Genomic DNA, 9614 nt, shown 5'->3' with positions numbered 1-9614 from the left:
GGTGTTTCATGCTCTCTCTCTCCCACACAAAAACACATACACCCTCCCCCTCCACACACGTGTATATTCGCAGAGAGCGGTGAACGTTTCGCAGTGCGACTCGACAAAAACATCTGAAGTCGCAAGAACCTCTTTCTGTATTTTCATTTTTCCTCGAAACTTTGGCTTTCAACATCGCGTTCCTAATGCGATTCGCGCGCAGACCGGACTAAACCATGTTTCGCTTCGTCCAGAAGAAACGACGCGACTTTTTGAAAGCGACGAAACGCATCTCACTTTTCAATCTCTCTTTGATTCTTCTTTTCTCTTTCTACTACTTCTCCTCCACACTTTCACAATTTGTTTTTCCCCCCTAAACTCACGCGGAGCCTTCGCACCTCCAAGCGTGCTTCAGACGTCCTCGCCAAGGTATGCCTCCATGTACGTCCCCGCTCGCGAAATCTCGACGCTCGCTAGAACGCTGCGCATCGCCCTTGCTTTTACACCGCTACAAAATGCGCGCGGCGTACGCCACCACCACACGTACAAACAAGAGCTCGTACAAGGCCGAGGTATTTCGCTTTACACCTGTACGCTTCTTTCCTTTCGTTGTCATTTTTATTTTACCGCAGTCGTCGCCAAGCGCTTACCAAACACCAAGTCGTGTCGAAACAGCCGGCGGCGTTGACGACGTCGATGTAGTGGCGTCTTCTCCGCGCTCTCTTGCAGCGCGTGCACGAATGAGACGCCCTTCTCCGCGCGTTAAAAAAAAAAAGCGAAGCTTTCTTATTCGCCGCTCGGCAAACGCCTATATTTCTATATACTGTACTAGCACCTAACGCGTACGCCTTGCCATATAAAGACAAAATGCTACGTTTAGCACGCCACGAGGGCGCTAAACACCACGTTCCTTAGACGTGCGTAGAAAAGAAATGATCTGGCGTGTACATGAACGCCCACTGCAAATTTTGGCGCGCGCTAGTATACGATCACTTACAACCACATTCGTGCAAACCAACTGAGCCACGCGATCAGCAACCACCTCTTTTTAAAACGTTCATTTTTATTCGCGTTATATTCAATCTTCCTGCCCGCAGCTGGGAATGTATAGTTCGGTCCCCGGTAACCGCAGTTGAGTTTTTATGGAATCAAAATGCTGTACAGGCCCGCGTACTTAGACTTAGGCGCACATTAAAGAACACCACATGATCGAAATTTCCGGGGCCCTCCGCTATACGGTGTGTCTCATAATCATATCGTAATTTCGGCCCGTAAAACACCAGCAATTATTCTAACATTACTAAAATGGTCCCCTGGTTTCTTAACGCCGGACTTTGACCTGAGTTCCCTCGTGCTCAAAACCAAAGTTTGATGCACATTCTAGCAAAACAGCGCTGTAATTCGACAATCACAGTCCAAAACGTTGTCAATGATTGTAATCTGCGCGCCTGTGCTGACGCACTAATTACAGTCTCATCAATTCGCACCCAGTCACACGTCTGCCGGATGGTGTGTGTCTGCTTTATAACCGGGTCAAATAAATGGTTATCTTAATGAGCCGTACTTGCTAATACCTCGTTGTTGTGCATATACCTCAAAGCATGCGTTGTTAGCTTTATGTGGCTGTATACATGTATCATCATGCTGTATGATTAAACATTACGGCTGCCGTGTTTAATCTGTAGTTCGCCACTTAGCTGTTTAAAAAAAAAGACAGCAAATAACGTCTGAAGTTCAATACATCTTCCATGGTTACGTGCTTGCTTGATTGATTGGTTGATTGATTAGAGGCAAGCGAGTGAGTGAGTGATCCAGTTGTTTCAAAGCTTTAAGTCGAAGGCCCCTCCACAAACTACAACTCGCTCAATCAGTAACGGTACAATACAAACTAAAGAGAGCCCATTCGGCAATTGTCTTTGTTTGCTTTCTATATAGTTACGTCTTTTGCGCCACGTTCTTTATACTTAAGAATTGCCAACTCAGTCCCCGTTCGAATTGAAGCCATCTCTACCTTCCACGCACGCTGCACGCTATTAACAAGGTAGGCCGCAATGTTAAGCCCCCATGCAACCTTTGGCGGAATGCCGTTACGCCTACGTATATACGGCGCAGCGCCGCGGAGAGTTCCGCCGCCGAGGCCCTCCTAAAAAAACGGCCGTCCTTGAACGCCCTTCTTCGGTACGCTGCCTTTCGGTGCCGACACAACGGCGGAGCGTGCGTCTCGGAAGCGGCATCTAGCGAGCAACCCGCCCGTGAAAAACGACGCGTGCCTATCATGCCGCCTATACACGCACTCGATAGCAGTCGTTTAGCATACGAACCGGGTCACTTACAACGGAGCTTAGCGCGCGCTTATGCGGACGGGCCCAAAACGAGGGCGTTTGCGATCACGCTGACATCGATGCATGCCGCTGCTTCCGGACGGAGCGAGACGTCCGAGGCCGCTGCGGGCGCGAAATCGGAGCGATCGGTGCACGTAGCCCGTATGCTGCGGAGTTCGCGACGAAGGCATATGTCAAGTGGCTGTCCTGACTGGCGTGAACCAGCGATAAGCGAGACTCCAGAAGAAGCCCCGCCAAAAGAAACCGTCCGCGTGTTTTGGAGGTCAAGAAACCGAGCAACCGGGTCCGTCCCGTATTACTAGCAAACGTGTCTTACGCTAGAATCATTCGTAAGCCAAAATTTAGGCGGCCGTTCTATAGTGATGGACACATAAGTAGGCGGTACAGGCCTGTGGGGAAGATACTTTGGTGAACGAAATGCTTCGTGAATTCTGCTGCCTTCCTCGATTTCATTCTCGGTATCAGAATCGGCAGAATGTTTTTCTACCGAAGAACACTGGCCTAATGCATTTTTGTTAATGCAGACCCCTCGTCAGCTGTTTCACACAACAACTTATCAACTGCACTGCACACACACTCTAAATTTTTCTCGAGTCCACCCTTTCATCTCTCTAGCTGTCTCATACGTATACCTTTCTGGCAGCGCTGAGACAATCCGGCCGGCATGGGTTGTACTGTATATACGTTTCACACGTGATCGTATATACGTATATACGTTTCACACGTATATACGTTTCACACGTGATCAACGCACCTTCTGACACCGGATGAGTTCGTTGTGCTAATCCAACACCACTCTCGTACACTTTCGAATCAAACAACCTCTGATGTCATCATGGTTGACGTAGATGGCTCGAGTGAAGCGCTGCGTCCATCAACCCCGTTCGCCCACAATGACGCGAACTTGCGTTATCTCCTTCGCGGAATCAGAGGCTGAAGCATGAACCGGATTTTTTTTCTTAATTTCTCCGACAAGCCGCTGCGCCAACACGGCCATGCTACGGCACCGGATACGACTGCGCAAAAGGCTTCGCGATGCGTTATTCAGAAACAGAGGCGGTCACCAAATCAACGACGAACAAGCGTCACCGCCCCCTTGAGAGTCATTCCAGAGATTTTTTCGCGAGTTTCGTGAGCACTGAAAATGAGGAGCCAAATCGCTTCGCTTCTGTAGAAGCCGCGCGTTTATCCATCTCCGGCGCGGCTTGGCATTCTTCTGACGATAAGCCTTCTTTTTGTTTCCCCTAGATCAATGCCTGCCCCGAACTCCTATAGCGACGCGGCTCATCTTTCCTTAAAATAGCATTATAGGAGACTGTGCATCGCAACCTTCTTAATGTTTACATCGACGGGCTAAAGGCGTTCCTGCAAAGTGAACCGAACAATGCGAGGGTCACTTGGAGCCGCGGTAAGAGGGCACAAAATAGTCGGCTCGCCAGAGTACGTGGCGCGCCATCGAAAGAGGACGAAGAAGAGGAGGCCCAAAGAGAGGAGTCAAAGGGAATCATTGTTCTTTCGAAGGTCACCAAAAGGGGGCGCGCAACACGGAAATAGATACTTGGAGAACTCAGAGTGGAAAAGCCCTCCATCCTGGCTACGGCACACGAACTTTCTTTGATGACCAGAGGACTGATTTTTTTTATTTCGCGTTTGGTCTGCTCTTCTTTGTTATGCGTGGCACAGCGGAAACAATCACGTGCAGTTACAGAAGATTATCCCGCAACATAGTGTATAACAATAAAATCATTTCAACCAAACTTCAAGCTTATTGCAATTCAATGTAATCTGAAAGACGCCAGAACAAAACCACAACACTGCGAAACAAGAGTCATGCAACATGTGTGCACCACAAACGCACCAGAACATTTCGTCATGTATTGGTTCATTCACTACGACACTATAGATGATATGAGCGGGAACGCAAGCGAAAGCCACGTATCGGAATGCAAGGCCCCAAGGTTTGAGGCACATCGTCCAGATCCCTAACTACACACGTTGAGGCGTACAGCAGTGCAGCACGGACCATCCGCGGGCACTGCGTTCCGCTACGCTGTAGATATCGATAGCTAAACACTGTCGGCACTCTCACCTGTTTAAAAAAAAAGTTATCACTAAACTCACCAGACTTCGTTGAACTACACTTCATTTCGCCGACCCTGAGCAGTCACCAAGACAGTTCAAGGTAGTATACGTACGTATACCGACTATTGTCCATGGAAAGAGAGCAAGACATTGGAAAGCCATTGGCGTGTGAAGGTGTCTGTGCGTATGCTTAAAATTAGGGTTTGATGGTATACTTTCATTGCATTCCTTAATCAGAACCGTGGCGTCAGGGGCTTTCTAGATAGATAATGACATCTTTTCATACGCAGTCATCATATATCAGTTCAAAGTAAGTTTTTGGTACACTTTCCCATTTCATTATCTGCTTGTTTCCCTGCTAAACGTCATTTGAAATGAAACTTACTTGACAGCTCCCTCAATGACCGCTGAGTGGGCCAAGTGGTCGTTAGACAAGGGGCTAGATGATAAAGGAGCACTGGTAAAACAAACAAAAAAAACGCGGTCAGGCTAACTGCCCGACACGAGCTTACTTCGGGAGACGGGCTGCATTCGTGAATTCACCAGGCGCGGGCCTAAAGCGACGCGCCGCTCTGAACGAACGTCAGGTCCGCGTCACAGAGTCGTGTAACAGCTGTGAGAACACCGGATACGCCCAACACACTCGGCTGAGCATAGCGCTCGTCCGCGTCGCTGGAGGGTCTAAAAACATCCGCCGGCCCAGAAGTGACCGAGAGGCATGAGATCGCGATTGTTGTCCGCGTTCAGCGTACGTGGCGTTCGGACGACCCTGAAAGTATACCTGAAAGGAAATAAGACCTGCGGCAATGGAGATCCTGCTTGCACTAACACGCAAGACCGATCCCGCGGTACGCGCAAGCGCGGTCACGTGGATATGCAAAGTAAGCATCTCACTTCCCGCCCGAAGGACGTATGGGATGCTGGCACCAATCTTCGAAGCCGATTTTGCTCCAGCGTACAAATCGCTTTTATAGACCTATATTCCATGTTTGTAAACAGCGACAGGCGCCGTCGACATACTGAGGCGCTTGTTGCGACGTCTCGGCGCGTGGGCTACGCCCAGCCCGAAGCTCGCCACTTGTTTATATGATCACGTGACAATTGACACAGAAGCTGCAAAGCTGCCTCCGAGCACAGCGCGTCGGGGAGCCTGCCGCGTACGCCCAACGCACAGGGTGAGCATAAGGTAAGCCATAGCCTGAAGAAGGTGCTCACTAATTATGAAATTCCTGTTTTGCTTTCCGCTCCAAATAAATTGCCGTAACTGTGCCAGCGAATGAATGCCTCGTGCTTGGAAACAAGGCTGCCAAAAGAAGCACGTGAAACTTTTCAGGCGTTGTGCCGAATCCAGGTGAGATTCTGCAGAGTTGTGGCAATAGGAAGAACAAGGCCGTGTACCAATGACCGCCTGAGGAAAAGCTCCTGAACAAAAATGATGAAGTAGTATGAGAAAAACTGGTGGTGCGCATCTTTCGGCGCATGTCAAGTCATGCTCACACGTGTGCCACGTTTCGCGCAAGCTAAGCTTTTTGGCAACAGTAGAGATTAAACGGCAAGCGAGCCGATAGAAGAGTTTAACATCAGAAGGAACTTGGAAGGGGTTCCGCCTGTGTCAGTGACACATCAGTTGTGCTATATGTATGTGAGTTATCGTTTTTTATTACACAGTTTTCCCCATGTCACGTAAGACATTACGTCGTAACGCATCTACGCATGCTCGAATGTTTCCTGGCTTGCAGCCTTTGCTGTCTACAAACAGTCGGTAGTAGGCGCTCATCTATCTTCATTTCGCGTCTTCGTGTTCCAAGCTTTGCGCCACAAATAACACGTTTAGTAAAAAGCATACTACGGAAGGCATATAACTGAAACGCTATAGACGACGTTCCAGGAATGTGCGATGATCACAGGCAAGGCAAACACGATCACGTGCACTGCAGACAAAGGAACTCAGTATACCCCTGATTCCCACGGTGGCTGGAAGATCGCCACCATCGGAGGCCCCTTTATAATGATTTCAGTACAGAACACTCGGCGGGGGGGCAACGGGGCGACGAACTCGCCGCCTCGTGTGCACGCAACACGTTGGTCGCTGCCGTCGCGACCGGGCGAAGATGAAGATCTGAAGAACAAGAATGGCGCAACGAAGGAGCGGACTACAAAAGCACAAGGAAGAGGACGACAGGACGGCAACTTCTAGCGAAGGACTGGAACCGGAGGGAGGAGACACGTGAGCGATAACTACGGCGAGCGCAATTAGGGGACCGTTCCGCCCAATCGCCGGCCGGACGCTCCCTCGCATCCTTCCAGTGCGTCGTGTGGCCAGGAGCAGCGAGCGGGCACTTCTGTAGGGGCTGCGACGGAGGGTAAAGCGACGCCGCGGGCACGTGGTTTGATTGGGGGTGAATGACTGGCAGAAGGAGCCACACAGCGACCGGCGACGGTGTATACATGCTCACGGACAGGTCCCTCACGCTTAGTCTCAGCGCGCGGTGCGCGCCACCTTCACAAGAGTCGTGTTGTTGCACGACCGTGATGTATACACTGACAACCTGTACAGTAACAGGGGCGACGGTACCGGTGGAACGTAAGCTGTACGGAGAGATGACGTTTGGGGGGAGATGTCATTTGGTCGGGACGGGGGGACGTATTGTAAGTCGCGGCAAGCACGATCCTTTCTACATGAGCTGACTTCGCCCTACAAAGCACTCATACCAGCAGTGCGACACGATGAAGAACAGCTCGTAGAAAACAAAACACATACTGCGAACCAGGACAGTTAACGTGTTCTAGGGCGTTAGCTCTCGCCTAGAAGCCACAGTCATTGCGGATGCCACAGTCGTGCAACCCTAACCGTGTACTATGGTACACCTTCAGCAACTGGTCAAGCACGGGTTACCGAGGGGCCGTCAAAAGCGTCCCATGGTCCGGTGTACGCGACGACACGACTGTGTATACATCCACAGTGTAGAACGCGTTTAATTCTCCGCTAAGAATCAGGTCTGAAATTTCTTTCACAACGCAGACTCCCATGAGCGAAGACAGATTGGGCTCCCTGTGCCCAACCTCGCGACTAAGCAGCAAACGCAATTACGGAGCCAGACGCCCCTCTCGTGTACTTAACAGCTGCGACGAAGATGTGCGTCGGCAAAGTAGGCTAAAGAAAACTGCTCGGTACAAGCGATGACATATACACCGGCGCAGCGTGCTGTAAAGCGGCGGTGGACGCGGTCATGTAGCGTTGGCGCCCAGTATACGTGGACGCGTGCGTACAAAAAGCGGGGCTGCCGCTGTAGCCTGCTGCCGTAATTGCTGCTGCTCGAAACAAGCCCGGCCTTTGACGCGCGGTCCGACTATCCCCACAGCAGGAGTGCGTGTCCAAAGCGTGCATGCAGTGTCCACGGCTGACCGTCGTCGGTCCAGACAGAAGCGTCACGTTCTTCGTCTCTTCAAAAAAAAAAAGAAGAATAAGAAGAAGAAGTAGAAGAAGAAGGCGCGGCATAAAACCGGCCGCAACTGTTGTGGCTCCGTTCTTCTACGTCATCTCCACGCACCTCTGTTATTGCTTCCTCCTCCGGCTCCTAGACGCCGTAGGTTTGTGTGCTCACGCTGCTGCTAGTGTGGGATGCCAGAAAAACGCCAGGCGTGCATGAGCCGGCGCCGAGACAATGCTCGTTGGCGTGGGCACACAATGGAAACGTTTTCGCGGGACCCACCTCGAATTCAGGGCAGAAAATAGAGCCTACCCTCCCCCCCCCCCCTTTTTTTTTAAGCTTCTTCGGTTTTGTCTTGTTGTGGGGGCAACCGAGTGCAAAAACGACCGCTGAAAAACTGTATAGGTTTAAAAGTGGTGCACTCGGCATGCACCGAATGACTTTGTGTACAGTTCGCAGAGAGACTGCAGCGCGGATTTGTGCGGGCGCTCCATCGTAAACGCTCCACTTATTTTTCCTTACCGATTTCTCCGAAAAAGAAAAAAAAAGCCGCGGGGCACGTCGAAAAAAAAAGAAAGACCTTATTGAGGAAAACCGTACGTTTAAAAATGCGATCGGTGGTTGTATATCCAAGCGACGGTTCCCCTTTTTGCTGTAAAAGCACAAAGGCAATCTGTCGCGCTTACAAATATAATGGAGAAAGAAAAAACAAGCGCAGTAACGCTGAAATACGATTGATTCAATCACCAATCTCGCAGGTGTGCGTTGACGTTTATGTACCACGGGGAGCTGAAAATCAAAACAAGACAGGTCAGTGTATACTGTGTGATAACCATCACTCTGTACTGCAGAAAGAAGACAGGAAAGAAAACTCGTGAAGCTTTATTTCAAAGAGAAAGCCTATATGTGGCGTCAACGTAAACTTGACGGACTCTGCAATACACAACCGTGCAGCTTCTTTTATTTATGTTTTTCTCAATGTTTTTGTGACAACCCGGTTTACAGTCAGTAGGAATATACCACTCGCCACACGTGTCGCTAAACACCTGCGCCGAGAGCGGAAATGACCGGGATCGGTCGGGGCGTCGGTGAACGAGACAGGTTCCCAGGATTCTCGCGCGTATACAGCCATGCGTACCCGCTTACCCCGAAACCGCGCCGTATGGGAGCGTATTAACAACAGGGCGCGGTGTCACCTGCGTCATTGTGTACCTGCGCGATGCCCAACATGTACGGTGTTTAAGCCAAGCATGCAACATATGCCGATCAACAGTACAGTGGCGGCTTTACTTTGGAGAACTTTAAAGGGACGCTTTGATGCCGTCTCACGAAAGAACCGATCAGCACCCAGTCGGGGGGCCACGAATGAACGAGATATACAGCGCCGCGGGTGAAAGAGAAGAGGAGTGGTACAGAGGAAGTGAAAGACCCTGGAAGGAGGGACGGTGTATCTTCTATCCAGGCTTTGCCGCTGGCTGGCAGGTGAAGTGAAGGTGCCGTGCGAAGGAGAAGAGCAAGAAGAGGAGGCCCCAACGCGAGGTCACGGGAGCCGCTCCCCGTGAGAAAGGAGCCGGGCTCCCAGCGGTGGCCGCCGCGACAGCTGGTATATACGCCACCTCGGAGGAAGAAACTCCTCGACGCTGGGAAGAAGAGTGCCGCCGACCCCTCGCGTGCTACGGTAACACACGGCGACGATGGCACCCATTCACTGTCGAACTTTCTCGACTGTTGCTTGCATCGAGGCCTTGAGCTCTGAAGGTCCCGTACTACACTTGGCTGC

The 9614-nt window shown here is 50.8% G+C and overlaps 1 protein-coding gene across 8 annotated transcripts in view; it reads right to left on the bottom strand.

Moving 5' to 3' along the window:
• The window catches only part of LOC119170568 (uncharacterized), a 217786-nt gene that overhangs the window by 132140 nt on the left and 76032 nt on the right, over positions 1–9614 (bottom strand). Inside the window, exon 1 of one of the 8 annotated variants that reach the window (XM_075887111.1) lies at positions 4789–4993. The exons of the other annotated variants lie outside the window; for them this stretch is intronic. The gene's annotated coding sequence lies outside the window, so the exon portion shown is untranslated. Of the gene's footprint in view, positions 1–4788; positions 4994–9614 lie in introns of those variants that run through there. 8 annotated transcript variants of the gene reach the window in all.

The sequence above is a fragment of the Rhipicephalus microplus genome, chromosome 2 (assembly GCF_043290135.1).
Source record: "Rhipicephalus microplus isolate Deutch F79 chromosome 2, USDA_Rmic, whole genome shotgun sequence".
Taxonomy (NCBI): Eukaryota; Metazoa; Arthropoda; class Arachnida; order Ixodida; family Ixodidae; genus Rhipicephalus; species Rhipicephalus microplus.
This window is presented reverse-complemented; position numbering and strand designations above follow the sequence as displayed.